The following is a 16,447-nucleotide window of genomic DNA, read 5'->3' as shown; positions in this document are numbered from 1 at the left end:
GGAGCCTCAAGCGAGGTGGTGGTCCCCAAGGCTGTGGGGAGGCCGGGCAGCCCCCGCATTTAATTTGTTATTAGTTCTGGGGAGGTGGCGGTTCTTGGGGCTATGGTGGGCCAGGTGGCTGCCCAGGTTACATTTGATTAGAGCCCCAAGAAGGTGGCAGTCCCCAGGCAGTGGGATTTAGTTGAAGCCCCGGGGAGGTGGTGGTCACTGGGTCAGTGAGAGCTCTGGGTGGCCCCTGAATTACATTTTATTGGAGCCCCGGGAAGGTAGCGGTCCCCAGGGCAGCAGGGGGGCTTGGCGCACTGACCCCATATTACATTTGATAAGAGCCCTGGGGAGGTGGTGGTCCCCAGGGCAGTGCGACCCCCTACACTGTATTTAGTTGAATCCCTGGGGAGATGGTGGTCCCCGGGGAAGCAGGGGGCTGCCCGACCCCCACATTACATTTGATTAGAGCCCTGGGGAGGTGGCAGCCCCCAGGACAGCAGGGGGTACAGGCAACATACAGGAGGGGTTGGTCCCCGGGGCTACAGGGATGGGCCGGGCGCCCCCTCCGGCATTCAAAATTCCAATGCCCTAGGGATCTGGCCTGCATTTAAGGGCTGCATTTAAACAAGCATGGGAGTCCGCATTCATTTTTCTTTTACATTTTCAGTGGATCAGTAGATCCACCGCATCTCCTGCAGCAAATTTTAAAAAAATGCTTTTTTGCTCTGGCTTGGTGGGGGGTCCCTCTGGGACACCAGCAGGAGAGCTAAGGGGTTAGGGTGTTCCTGCCCTGGCCCCTTTTCTCTTTTTAGATCTTTTTTTCAGGGACCCAGCTGAAGCCGAGCCCCAACATGGCCGCCAACACTTCCTTGTTGAAGAGATAAGGAGGGTTCGCAGCGCTTTCGCGTCCATATCTATACATTTTTTTTCCTTTATTATTTCAAAACTACTGAATGGATTTACACCAAATAACAAATAGGGCACTTTCTGGAGCAAGAGCAACCTTTTGTCAAATTTGGTGTAATTCTGTCCAGTGGTTCGGGGTGCAGATCTGTTCAAAATCCCTATGGGAATTAAAATTAGAAACTCACCTTTTTTGACCCCCCCCCCCTTTTTTTCTTGGCCCCTGTTTAACAGCTCACCCCAAAACTTTCCAGACAGCAGCTCACGAGAGTGTCAAATTTGTGTGAAAAATGTTGTGAAGATTTGTAAACCTGGGCCAAAGATATAGGCAAGTAAAAAAAAAAAACCATTTTCTATAGAAACGAGGTCATAACTATAACTATCTAATGGCGCTTGCCACTAGGTAATCTATCTATCTATCTATCTATCTATCTATCTATCTATCTATCTATCTATCTATCTATCTATCTAGCTATCTATCTATCTATCAATATACACACACACACACACCTGCACAAGTTAAACACTGGATCCAGCCATATGCATATCACTCTCAACCCTGCTCCAATAGAACAGTCCAGCCTAAGCTGTCAGGTCAGGTCTTCCCTATACCAGAACACAAGCAACCCAAAACTAGTTTCATCACCCTGATTGAGACTCTTCAGGTGAGTAAAGGTTGATTCCAGTGGCACAGTGAGCATGGGACCGCCGTCTGGGCATAATCATCACACTTAATCTCAGACACTGGCAATTACTTGGGGGCCGAATCGTACTCCATCCTTATTTTGCACACCATGTCACTTCCGTTTGAACCCAGCCATATGCACATCTTCACCCTGCTCCAATCGGAAGAGTCAAGCCCGAACTGCTGGGCCAGGTCTTCCCTAAACAGCAATACAAGGAAATCAAGACTGGGTCTTTGTAGATATGGCACTGTACCCTGTGCTGTGCTGCACGATAAAATAGCAAATTGTACCCAGATTTTTTTTCCATATGAAATATCTGCTTCCTTTACACTCCGACCAATTTTTGGAGTGCTCCTTTCCCATTCCCAGCAGGAGTAAATCTGCATGCATTCACTGGGGCAGCCAGTTAATAAGATTGTGGTTGAATGTCCACGAGCACCTGCTTGCTTGCCAACCTTTGAAGATACCTACACAAAGGAAGGTTCATGAACCCTCCCCTAAACATGCATCTTATGTGCAGAATTGCCACCATGCAGCTAGAATTTCCATTTTGGCACATCCCATTTCAGGGGTCAAATTTCTGCCATTCTTACTTCTGTGAATCAGTATAGGAATTTTACTTGTCAAATGTTCTTGTGCAAGTCAGTAAAGCTCATTTGTGCATCACTCTACACACCAGTAGAATTGCCTCTCATCTAACCCCCTCTAGACATGTGTTTGTGTTCCTACAATACTGTGGCTTGTTTGGATTGTAAATACCTTTGTACAGCACTGAGAAGTAGTGGTGTAACAAAAATGCCATAGGGCCAACTGCAAGCAGGGAACATGGCCCCAATGCCCCTCCCCCAATTAGATAGTAAAATATAACTATAATTGAGCTAGACCCCTTTTACACAACCTCAGTGATCATAACTAGAAAACTCTTCTTGTGCCCTCTGGGAACAGAGTCCAGAAGCAAAACAAGCATTAGCAATGCCAATAGATTTATCTTATGAATGAAAGTGCCTTTTGTTACATTGATGGATTTAAGCACTCAATAAATCATCATACATGCACTCTGTCAAACAAGAATAAAACACAAATAAACTCAGTAACATATGTAAGATAAATTAAAACAATACAAGAGGAAAAAAGAAACATGCCGGTGCCCAAACATGACTGGCATGTACTTAAAGTAATAAAAAGAAACATAACAGCAGGTGTCTGTCTTGCAGAGTTACTGGACATAGTATATAATTTAGTTTAAGTTCCAGGATGGACACCACATCTCTAACCAAAATGTTGGCCATTTTTTAATGGTGAATCAATGACACACTATAGACAACAGCATTCCATATTTGTCTCCTGTTTAGAGGAAGTGGCCAGGTGGGATGCGGCTCACTGCAGATGAAATGAACAGGAATCAACCAACCCACTAACACTGTCTGGGGAGTCTTAAAAAAATGAAAATAAAAAAGAGGCAAATTAAAAGGGAGCCTAAACAGGGGGACATTGAAAACTAAAGAACTGTCCGAACAGTCCTGACACTGAAGGACCCTCATTTTCAGGTGAATGTGCACATGTAAATGCCGCCATTCACAGGGCAGCCATGTTTGGAAGCAGAATGTAAATGACACTCAGACAGACCAATGGCATGAGAGAGAACAACCAAAGACCCCTATGTATCTATCTGGACATTTATTTATATATATGGATGTAAGTAGTATTTATTGATTTTTATTACAATATCCTGACAGGCCTTCAGAAGAGAGTCCAGCATGAAGCATAGAGTGAAAATCTTCTACCTCTACGTTTCTCAGCAGTCGTATAAGACCAAAATCCTTCTCTTCAAAGGTAATGTGAGACGTTTAATGTAATACTGAAGTAAACATTGCTTATGGCATACGTGCAGTAATCTTAATTTATGAAAGTATTCAAAACTCTTTTGTGCTGGCCAGGCTGTCCTTCTGTCTGATGTCTGATGGCCTTTAAGTCATATGCAATAAACATTAAGGCCCACTTTTATATTTTCTTAGCGCCGCATTTGCGTAATTTTTTGACGCAAAAATGGCACAAACTTGCAAAATACAATTGTATTTTGTAAGTTTGCACAAATGCGGCGCTAAAAAAGTATAATTATGGGCCTAAATGTCGTGGACAATATAATCCCTGGCTGCTCTGAATATTGTCAGCTGAAGCCTTTCACAATATTTATCACCTACTATGTAATTCAGAAGTCAATTTGTGCTTTAATTTGCTATAACAACATTTATTTCTCATTCGATTATGAGATGAATTCCAAACATTGCTTCATGAACATGGTACTATTTCTTCTCCTTTTATATACAGCCAATAGCAATAGCAAAATTCTATCTCTCCTAAGGGGGCCTAACCAGGATGCAAATCTTCTGTATCCATGGTTTGTCACAGTGTGTAACCAGTACCAAACTCCTTGCCTACCAAGGTAATCTGTCAGAGTCCACGTTACAAAATAATCTGTAGGCCTTAAAATCCATGCTTAAAAGGCTATTGATATTAACATATGATTTTCACAATCAATATGTCAGGCCTACTGCCTATATTGTAACTTTTTGTTATAAACAATCAGTTCTATATAGTATTCAAAGGCACATCGGATAACTAACCCTTGGCCCTGTCAAGTATTTACATCCCAGCATTAACCACATGCTATAATAGAAATCTTTTGCTCCTTCTCTACTTAGCACCAATCACATCTGTAGTATCTCGAGCGCCAACTACAATTATGTATGTTATTCGTCCGGATAGAACAACGCCACAGGGAGTTTACTATGCAGAACTGCTTCCCTCAGGTTTAGTACAGCCAGTAATGTTCCTTCCATTCTCCAGTTCTTCAAGTACACACCAGACTGGACATGTTTTTGAGAATTGCTGTGCTAGGACAGAAGGCCATCAATTCAGAATATTCAGTAGGTAGTAAATCAGACCATAACCCAATACTGCTGACAACAGAATGGAGTATGAAATCCCTACTGTAATCACATGGCAGCTGCATTCCATGGCCTTGCGAGATACAACCTTCATGACCACAATTGATGAAAATATCCATCACTACGTTTGTGAGAAAGAAGGCACGGTGCAGAACATTACCACAGAATGGGATGCATTTAAGGTTGTAATAAGGGTGATAGGTATTACAACCACACAGGGAATTAAACAGGCACTGAAAAGGCAATTTCCTCACAAACCACCAGGCAATTAAAGTAGGAGATTCCAACCAAATTGTAGGCACTGCATCACCTGACAGAAGCAAAGGCCAATTACACCACACTACTAGAGCATTTTAGATGTGTAGATTATAAGGCATACACTATGAAATAACACACCAAGAATGTAAAGGGAATAAGATGCTGGCCTGTCTGGTGGCAGCAGACACCCCCGGATTGTCTATATATGTGATACGCACAGAAGCGAACACTCAGGTGGAAATAAATGTAATTCTACCAGACATTTCACTTAATTGTACACAGCTCCTAGGTCATTGCAATCAGATCAAAACTGTGAATATATGAACACGATCCAGATAGCACACATGACTTGCACACAAGAGCAATAACTGGAAAAAGCCACCGAGGATAAATAAAACAAAAGTTGCCATAGACCATTGGGACTGGACAGGTTACAGCTGGAATTCTACACTATTTAGAAAACATGACTGCTCCCAATTATTTTCAATATACAATGAGGCTCATAGGGATGGCACTCTGCTGCAGTCAATTGCCAACTGCCAGGCCAGGTCCTAGCTGAACTGGAACACAAGCAACCCGGAACCGGTTTCATCCTTGTTATGGGTTCATCAGCCGGGTATAGCTTGGTTCCAGTGACACAGTTGCTCATGTTCTGGTTCAAGGAGGACATTGCTTGGCAGTTTGGGCTAAACTGTTCCCATTGGAGCAGAGTTAAGACTAATGATTTGCATACAGCAGGGTCCAAACTGAGGTGGAATGATGAGCAAAATAATGATGGACTGGAAGTGGTCTTGAGTAATTTCCAGAGGCTGAGATTAATTCAAGAATTCCATCCATCACTTTTTGTATACTTTAGTATGTCACTCTAAGTGGGATGAGTATGCCCAGACCTGGGCCCCGTGCACACTGTGTCACTAGAATCAAGCTATACCCTGCTGATGAGCAATAACAAGGGGAAAAAACGGTCCTGGGCTTCTTGTGTTCCAGGTCAGAGATGATCTGGCTTGGCAGTTCGGGCTGGACTGCTTCCTCTGGAGCAGGGTCAAGACTGAAAGGCATATGTCTGGGTCCACACTGAGGTGGTATGGTGTGCATAATAATGATAGACTGGGATGCAGCCCGAGTAATTACCAGAGGTTGAGATTAATTCAAGCATTCCATCCATCACTTTATGTGTATTTCTTTTAATGTACTATCAGACATGATGGAGGGGCAGGCAGTGACACCAAGAGTAGACCAAACAAGCGGGGAATGCTTTCTGGGTGCTGAACAATGTGGGGAGGTCATCTTAGCACATCACCAGCACCCAGCCGAAGCTGTACCAGAACTGTGTTCTGTCCACACCCTTGAATAGATCAGAATTCTGGTGGATGACAAAACACAACATCACCAAACTGTCAGCCTTCCACACCAGTAACCTGAGAAGCATCTTGTGCATTTTCTGGCCACGAACCATCCCCAACCAGTAACTGCTCATCCATGCAAGCAAGACAGCATGGACATCATCAATATGAGAAGAACATGGAGATGGATAGGAAACACCATCAGAAGAGAACAAGAATCCATCATAAGTACAGTCCTCCAGAGGACCTCAGAAGGAAAGCGGAAGAGATGCAGGCTACAGAACACCTGGAGGCAAACTGTGGAAACAGAAATGAAGTCCCTGAACCTCAGCTGTGGCATTGTTCAGGAACCTGAGCAATACAGGCAGAAATGGAGGTCCTTCGTTGCTGCCCGACCTGCCAGTCGGCAACACAGGCAATAAGTAAGTAAGCTGCTGTTAATGTAGATCTTGCGGCTCTGGTGTCACACATCCCACTATCTTTTTTAAAACAATTATTTTATTAACTACAATGAGAATTAATAGTCAAGCAAAACAATATTAGGGTGAGAACTTAGTATGACAAGAAATCTCGTACAATGTACAAACTGGGCGAGCATAATACATCATGGCGTGTTCCATGAGCAGAATGTAGGAGAGTGGGGAGGATGAGGGGGTGCGGTTGGATAGATGCCTATGGAATGTTACCAAGGAGGTGGCTCCCCCATCGCCTGTGAATGACAATCCGCGTAAGTATCCTCACAACAGTAGCACAACGGACAGACAGGTGCTTGGTCATTAAGGGCCTTATTTAGTGTATTGCAGGTCAGGTACTGCATCAAAACATGGAAGATGTCCCATCTGCTGTATCAGAAGTGCCATTGGCTATAATACACTTGCTTGGTCATTGTTTGCCTATTCAAGTCCTTCTGCAATGGTGCTGATGGAAATTTCCTACTAGGGGTACAAATCTTTGCAGTCGCCAAGGACGTAAAAAACTCACACGTCCTGTGAAGGGGGCATGCAAGGTAATCAAAACACATCAAGGGATGTTGATACTTTAAAATCATACCCTCAAGGGTTCTTCATGGTCTCCCAAATTTGAGACCTTAAGTGTGCCAAATCAGGGCTCAGCCACAAATTATGGCTGATGTCTCAATCAGCTGGCCACACCTCCACAGACGTCGCTTTCAATATTACCCCATCCAAAGCACGCGCAATCTGCCACATCAAAGCACTGATGACATAAGAGTCAATAAACACAGATGTCCTATTCTCTACTCCCGACATCAAAGTATAACTAAGATCTGTTAATCTTAACTTCTCAATTCGTCTTGTATCTATGATTCCCGGTGAGCCGAGGCTATCAGTAAGTTCACCAAACAAGCTCTAATCTTGACCTCCACAAACATCTACAGTAATGTAAAGCTAATGATTAAAGACTTCACGTCAAAGCAGTTCCCACAGTTGTTGAGCAATTTCGACTATCTCAGGCTTACTAAGTGCCTTGTCATTTCATCCTCAAATATAGTTCATTTACCTCACTAATCCCCAGTAGAAATATCACCAATGGTTTTCTGACTTAGTAGGTGTTTCAAATACACTAGGAACAGACATCACTCGCTAACTCATTTGAAACCTTGAATCCAACGAGCAATTAGGTGCCTCGCTCAATATTGATGAGTCATCACTTTCAAACATTAAGGAAGAACGAGTCACCACCAGAAACCAAGGCAATCCTTACGCCTTAATTCCAGTTGACATCTCTGCCACACTCAATACTATTGCCCACAATGTGATAACCTCAGAAGGGATCAGTGGAGCAGCATTCACGTGGCTTCCATGCTTCTAGCTGTGGCTCATCTGTACCGGTGAAGGGGCCACCCCCCACATTTTTCTCGACAAGAAGAGTGTCCATCAGGCTGACCACAGGTCAGCCTGACGGACACTCTTCTTATTCAGATCAGACAGCCAGGGGCTTGACATGTGCTATGTGTGCATGCTCCTGGCTGCTGAGCTGAACTTTGCCAAGCTGAGAAGTTCAGAGCCCTGTGGGTGTGACCACCTCAGCCTGGCAAAAGTGCCTCGAGGCCCTCCTCTCGTGACGAGGAGGGGCATCACTAATTACCTCGGACCTGGGTGCTTCAGTTTTAAGCCCTAAAGTGCCCAGGGCTAAGTGTCAGTCAGTGACACTTCATCACAAAGTGGGGTGGGTCAGCAGTCTCACAGACCCCCTCCCACTCTCTGACCAGTGAGAACTGCTGTCTCTTCTTATTGGCTAAGGTCAGCCAATGAGAAACTGCAGCAGTGCCTACCCTCCTGGGAGCTCGGAGCCTTCTCTCTCCAGGAACTGTAGCTCAGGTAAGTTTTATGTTTTTGAATGTTTGGTGTGTGTGTGTGTGTGAATGTCTGTGTTTGTAGTGTGTGAATGTTGCGAATGGGTGTGTGTGTGCATTTGTGGGTGCATGGCTCTGAGTGAGAGAGGGTATATGTGTGCCTGTGTGGCCTGCCCACCCCTCCTTCCTGCTAAAGTTAATGGCTGCCACGGCATGCTTCTTACAGAATCGCATGTTATTCAGGGACCCTTTCTGTCCAGAGCCTCGTACATCTCATCTGGAGCACCAACCCTCTTCATTTCTTCTGCAGCTTCACTGACCTGTGATTCTTACCTGATGCTCACGAAAACAGCTGCCACAGCTCCTGGGGTTCAGCTCTTGTGTGGGATGAACCCCAATATCTTTCTGAACAATATCTCATAAAACTCAATACTTACTTTACGCAAGTCAACTCCTGAAGCTGTCTCATTGATTTTGCAGAGAATACCCCCATTCAATCCAACAAATGTAGCAGAGTAAAACCACTTTTAACACTGGGACCACTCAAGAACTGAGCTCTTGATCAAAATAAGTTTAAAAGGTTTTATTACAGATTTACAGTAGAGCAATACAGAGGTATGTAAATCTCAATAACAAAGACTCAGGAATACAGACGTACAGCATCATAAATCATGACAGAAGCTACATCAATCAATTAAGCTTCCCTTTAGTCCTATGTGTCACACTCATAAAGAATGCCGACAAATGAGAAGTGAAAATCTCAAAATAATTAGACAGAATCTCGGGAGAAAAACAGAAGTCACCCCGATCTTTCAAAACCAGAGTTTTTATACACATTTTCTATATATTAATTAATAAAACTGCAAATTCGACATAGCATGATCATGGTTAGGTCGCATTGACAAATCACAAAAATTTCAAAAGGTTCTTAACACTAACCCAGTGCTAAATTTGTGCTTGTTGTTTCCGGTGTTGAGCACCGGCACTTGTTTTTAAGGGTCGGAGCTTATTCTTCTGCCTCAAGCATTTGCTTCGAGCAAAAGACACATATGGGAAATACGGAGGAAGAGAAAAACGAAAAAGCGTCAAAAAAGGGAGAAAGTAGAAAGCTGCAGGAGTGAGCTGAAGGGGCAGGGAGTGGCTGTAAATAGAATAAAGAGGCCCGAGATGGGTTCCGATTTACGCTGCCTCAGTATTCCGTGTTCCCACATTTATTTGCAGCAGCCACGTGTTTAATAGGAGGGCTTTGAGCGCCGGTACGTTTTTATTTACAAATTAAGCACTGCACTAGTCCATTTCTTGTGGTAAGAGAAATCTTTTGCTTGCTCGCTCAGTAGCTGTACTCCGGGTATGTACAACTTGATATGAAACAATGTTTAACAATAACACATAGAATCATATTCTTCTGCACACCTGCATAGGAACTTCCTTCAAAATGATACTCTAGGTGCACAATAGAAAGAGTCATTCACAGAACAAGCGTTCTAACACTGCAATCCACTGATGTCATAGTGCTTCTGTCTTCAGTGAAAACAGTGGGGAGAGAACACTTGCGGAGGGTAGCTGATGGGGAGGGGGGCTGTGAGCAACAGCAGCATGAACAAAACACTGGAAATTGGAATCATTTTAATAAAATGATGTTCCATGTTAAATGTGGCATAACCACATTTAATTCAAATTTGGCATGCTGCTTCTTTTGTAAAACTTGAGAAAATTAAATTGTTTTAATTGCAACATCACTATTTTATTGATTGCGGTCATATGCATCATTGAAATTACTAATTTGCGCAATAAATTCATCACCCAAAATTGCACATCGTAAAAATCTTTAGTACTCTGGATGCCCATGCCAATCTACTCTTGGAAGGCAAGTCTGGGCACCTTCCAAACGTGGCTGATTCCCAGTAACTGTTTACAAGTCAGCTTTATTGCGTGTATATGCTAAGTGTGGTCTCGCCCATGCAACCGCTCCCTCATATGAGGGCAATATTTATGGCATAATTATATACTTTTGATTAACATATTTTTTGTATTAAAATCAAGGCAACTTTATTTTCAAACTAAATATATATGACTTTGCTGTAATGGTTCATTGATTAAAATTGAGATAGATGAAAAATTACCAGTGAAAGCAAAACAATGCAGTAACAGTTCAAGAACCTGCCAACTATCCCATCACTCGTTGACAGTCTGCATTTCTTTCACCCTGTACAGCGCTTTGCTGCCCCTTTTCGCTAGATCTCTGCTATAGAAAACACACATACATACATACATGCATACAACCATACATACATTCATGCACACATACATACATACATGCATGCAAACATACAAACATACATATATAAACATACAAGCATACATACATACATACAAACATACAAATATGCATACATACAAGCATACATACATGCATGCATGCATATATACATACAAGCATACATAGCCCTACTTCAGTCACTTTACCTGTGAGGGTTCAAGCACAAGTAGGGCCTTCAGCAAAGAACCCACAGGGAAAATGCTATTTCTTTGCTAAGGGCGCTGTACAGTGGTGTGGGTTCCTGCCCGTAGAGGGCGCTGTTGCACAGCGAGGCATCCGCAGCAGCGAGGCATCCGAAGGGGCATTTTAAGAAAATAAAAGGATGATTTGTGGACGAGGTGTGGCTAAATTCCTCGTGTGGGAAACTTGGGATGTGGGTTCTAACATCTAATTCCAGTTGCAGCACTTGACCAAAATTAAATCGGCTCTGGGCACATCGGTTAGGGCCATATTTAGAAAACAGGTGGATTTTGTGACTCCTGTAAGTGACATTCTAAAGTTCAGCTAGCTAGGGCATTTCCTAACCAAACAGACTAAGTTACAATTGTCTTAAGTGGGTGGAATTTAATAAAGGCCACACTTAGGTCTGCTGTCCTAGTCCCAGGTGTTCTTCCTTTACACACTCAGTAAAAAGGGCAGTCCTAGGTTATGGAAATGTGATCCATTCTTAATCAAATTTAAAAATCTTTTATTTGACATAAAACTATTATTTCATACCTTGTTCTTTTTTTCCACCAACAGCCTTGTTAAAACAGGGATCATTTTCCAGACTTTCTTCAGCAGTTATGCCTGGATCCTGCAGCCGAGTGTGACAAATGCACTTAGAAATGTTCGTAGATACCAAGCAGGATACACTTTCCGTGACCTCTCGTCTGACCCACCAGTGGTAAGAGACAACTGAAGCACGTGAGCTATGCACATGTGTGGAAAACACTTTATTTAACGTATACGATTCCTGCACTCAGGAGAGTATGGGGTTTTATACTCAAGCATACTTTGTTTCAATGTATGGGGCTAGGGGCCAGATGTATGACCCAGAGTTTTGTGAGTTGCAAATTGTGAGCCGCAAAACCATATGTACAAAAGTGTACTTCACGCTGTTTGCGATTCCCAATGAGGCCGCAAATGACCTACCTCATTAATATTCATGAGGTAGGTCGCAATTTGCGACCCCATTGGGAATGGTCCCCCTCACTGGTCCGTGAGACAACTGCCTGCTCTGAAAAAGTATTTTTGCATGCATTCACAAAGAGAAAGGGGTACCTTGGGGACCATTTCCCGTTTGCGAATGGGTTAGCACCATTTTCAAATTGGTGCTAACTGCAATTGTTTTGTGACCGCATTCACAAAACAATCCTACATCGCACTGCAACTCAGAATTAGGAAGGGAACGCCCCTTCCCAATTGAGGCTTCCAAACCATTTTTGCGATTCGGTAAATAGATTACAGATTCGCAAAAAAAGGTCTGTACATTGCAAAATACTTTTTTCTCATCGCAAACGGCCCGATTCTGTGAATTGGGCCGTTTGCAATGAAAAAAAAGCTCTGTACATGTGGATCTAAGGGCTAGATGAATCAAAGTTCGCATTAGCGAATACCAAATGGCGATTTTTACCGAATCGCTAACTGGGATTCGCAAAATGTAATGTAACAACACCATTGCAAATTTTTTTGCGATTACTTAAAATTCACAATCGCAAATAGTGAGTAGCAAATAGCGATTTTGGTAAAATAGTGAATCGGTATTTTGGAATCGCAAATTGTGATTTTTGTATTCCGGAGCAGCTTGATGACATCACGACCAGGAAGTGAGTCAGTGCATGCTGTTTCCAGAAGCATGATCCACAGGAGCAGGTAGAGAGACCCAGCACAGCACCAGGGAGGCACTCAGAAGAGTCAGCCAGAACCAGAAAACACAATGGCCACTGATGGGAATGGGAAGGACAAAGGAGAGAGGAGGCGCAAACTGAAATTCAGTGAGCAGGAATTGGAGGTGCTCACTGAAGAGGTGGTAAAGAACCATGACCAGTTATTTGGAAAACACTCACTACAGGTCCCAGAAAGTGAGAAGAGCAAAATGTGGACTGAAATCCAGACCAAAATATGTGGGGTGGGTGTTGCGCAGCATTCCATTGAGGAGATACGTAAGCGCTGGTACGACTTGCGATCATGTGCCAAAGGAGAGGGTAGCAAACAGGCTGAAGGAGGCAAGGAGCACCGGAGGAGGACCACCCACCCAGACACCATCTACACCCATGGAAGAAAAGGTGGAGTCAACACTGCTGCCGAAAGCTGTTAGTGCCGTCACTGGAATTGACACCTCAGGCACACCCGGCATTAGCAAAGGTAAGGGCAGTAATGAATTGAATCACCATACGTGCATGTACAAATGCCCCTTAGAAAATAGCAATGGCACTACGCACAGTGATAGGTAGCCCATGCAACATATTACATTCAACACAACAATGCCTTATGGGAGTGGTAGTCCATACCCCTAAAGTGCATCTACTACATAAATAGCAAGATAGTGTAAAACCAAACAGATATATAACACAACAGACAATTAGAGAACACTATTCTAGAGGAAATGGTTATCATTAAAGTAAATGTGAGAGTTCAGATCCAAGAATGACATGCTGCGCATTGTTGTTGCAGATGTTCCGGGCCCTAATGCAGCGGAAAGTGGAAATGGGGGGGATGACGAAAGTTGCCACAGTCTGACTCAAACACCAGTTAGTCCATCATACAAGCACCAACTAGATGCAGGGCAAGAGTGCAACCCCTCCCTGAGTTCACTCTGGACTCCAATGAATTGCCGGAAGAAGTACCCACACCACCTCCAGAGGTTAGAAGCACCGACAGAGAGCAGTCCCTGTCCCAGAGTCAGTCCACTCCCCTCAGGAGGCGTCACGAAGAAGGCAGACAGTGCACAGAGGGAGGTGAGGACCCATCACTGTTTGGTGGCCTTGAGGCATCTATGCTGAAAGTGCAGCGCCTGCAATGTAGTCAGTCAGTCAAAGAACTTTATTCGGCAAATGCCATAAAAGTACATACAAAGACACATATTCGAATCTGTAAATGGTATAAAACACAAAAACTGTAAAAACAATTTCTAAAAACACCATATAAACATCCGATCTAAAAACCCCTTGACATGTATCAAATAAGTATACTAAAACATAATTAAAAATCGCTAAATCACAAAATTTACAGATATTATCTCAGAATAGAAATCTCTCACAAACCTATAGAGATTAAAATGGAGTAGACCTTTTCCTAATACTTAGAGAAGCTGTAACAAAATTTAGTACATGGTGACAAGTTTGGATATCTGGCAATCTCTGAAAATATAAGAGAGCTTCCTTGTAATGGATAGGTCTAAGATGACATAAAATGGGTAAATTAAAAGCCTTTCTAGGAACAGCATATAGAGAACAAAAGATAAAAAAATGTGTGGTACTCTGCTTTGATTTGGAATCACAGGGGCAGGGTAGTAAATCCTTTTTCCAGAAACATGGTTTTGGAAAGGCTACCTTAAAATGAATCAAATTAAATCTAAAAAAAATTAAAAGAGAGGTTATTTTAGAACTTGAAAACCAGATCACATAAGGTTCAAGACATGGGGCAGTTACAATCCGGATATAGGGATCGAAAGTTTTCAGTTTCAGGGAGCTATAAAATCTCGACTCTGATATGTGCTCAAAATAAGTTGACTTCAAGACAGACCTAGAGTTTGTGGTTAACAATTAGGGATCTTCAAACATGTACCTGAGCCCTAGCTTCTCAAAGGAGTTTCGCAGGAACACAAGCCAGGGAATCCTGTTTGAGTTGTCCAATTGTAAGCCATCAGAAGTGCAGTCTTGAACAAGTTTCGCCGCAGGATTCAGCCAGCATCTAATCCAGAGCAGTAGAGGAGCAATAGAGACCCTGTCCTCCAAAAAGCGTTGGCCAATTTCCTCATGACTGATGATGTTTGCTACACATTTTGGAACCGTCAGTAGTCTACGCAGGAATTTATTTTCAGCACTTTGGAGAGAGGGTATTTTGTTGTAGCCCCAAACTCCTGCCCCGTATAGGACTGCTGCAGCACACTTGGAGTTATAAAGTGTTTTCATCTGTGCAAGGGGTCTGTGACCTAATCTACTGGTAAAGCGAAAGATCGTAAACACATGAGGTCAATGCACAGGCAGATGGTGTCTCAATCACAACATGGGATCAATGCACAAGCACTTAGGGACATATTTATATTTGTTTTGCGCCGAATTTGCATAATTTTTTTTATGCAAATTTGGTGCAAATCTTCCTCCATATTTATACTTTGGCGCTAGACCCGTCTAGTGCCAAAGTTATGAAGTTAAAGTCATTTTTTGGACGTGGAAACCCACCAATGAGAAATGCAAAAAGTGACTCTATGGCCTTAGCGCCATATTTATCCCACGTGCTAAAATCACGCATGGTGGGAGGAGGGGTCAAATAATGGTGCAAAGCTTGCTTTGCACCATTATTTAATGTCTGGGTCAGGGCAGGTGTTAGGGGACCTGTGGGCCTATTTCCATGGTGGAACACCATGGAATAAGCTCACATGTGCCCTCCCCAGCCCCCAAGGACACCCCCACCCAAACCAGAGGGACAGCGGAGGATGGGGGACCCCATCCCAGGGGAGTAAAGGTAAGTAGAAATAAGTATTTCATTTTATCTTTTAAAGTGCCAGTGGGGGCCCAGAAATGGCCCCCCCTACATGGCACTGGGTGCAATGGCCATGCCCAGGGGACACTGGCCCCTGTGCTGGCCATTGGGGTGGTGGGCATGACTCCTGTCTTTTCTAACACAGGAGTCATGTGGTATGGATGGTTTTGTGTCAGAAAGTGACGCTAGGATGCTTAGAGTTATTTTTTTTTCTCTAACCTGCCTAACATCCTTTTTTCGTGCAAAACCTCCTTCTCCCAATCCGCCACCCCCACCCAGCTAACGTCATTTTTTTTACACTAGCCCACCCTTTGTACCGGCTTGCATCATTCCATAAATACGGTTCCCAGCTGGCGCTCAGGAATGGTGCAAGCCGGTGCAAAACTTTTTGATGCCAAACTGCGTTAGTGCAGTTTTGCACCAAAAAGTATAAATATGCTCTTTAGAGTCTCTCAATAACAACATGTGCAAGCTGCATGAGGGACAGCAAGCTACAGCAGAACACGTAAAGTGAGATGACAAATGCCATTAGGAAACTCTGCACTGTGATGCAGCAGGAGCATGTCACCCACCGTAGGTGCCATCACCAATTGATGGGCAGGTTGGATGGGTTCAGCAGATCTGTCAATCAGCTCACTACCACAACTTTGGTATCACGATGTGCTGTGGGCATGCAAGTGGAGATGGTACATTGTAGTCCGGACGTTGCACAAGGATTGGTGCAAATCACCAATGTATTGGAGACAATGCAGACAGCCCAGAGTGCTGCAAACAGCGATCTGGGTGGTGGGGATAGTGAGAAGTTCTCTAGCCTCAGCAGTCTCACAGCCCGTGTGATGGATCCTAGGCGTTGGAGTTCCAGACACAGTACCGTCTCTGAACCCGCAATAAGAGGTGCCACTGAGAGCACTGAGCGTTCAAGTGGAGTGTGTGGATGTAAAAAGTAATGTGGAGAAGTACGGGGAACTTGCATATCATGTAGCAATGCATTGATACTATGA

The 16,447-nt window shown here is 43.5% G+C and overlaps 1 long non-coding RNA gene across 1 annotated transcript in view; it reads right to left on the bottom strand.

Annotated features, from left to right (window-relative positions):
- Positions 1-16,447, bottom strand: part of LOC138282924 (uncharacterized) — a 47,574-nt gene that overhangs the window by 19,113 nt on the left and 12,014 nt on the right. The window lies entirely within an intron of this gene.

Source organism: Pleurodeles waltl, chromosome 2_2 (genome assembly GCF_031143425.1).
Source record: "Pleurodeles waltl isolate 20211129_DDA chromosome 2_2, aPleWal1.hap1.20221129, whole genome shotgun sequence".
Lineage (NCBI taxonomy): Eukaryota > Metazoa > Chordata > Amphibia > Caudata > Salamandridae > Pleurodeles > Pleurodeles waltl.
The sequence above is the reverse complement of the archived record's forward strand: the minus strand, read 5'-3'. Positions and strand labels throughout refer to the sequence as shown.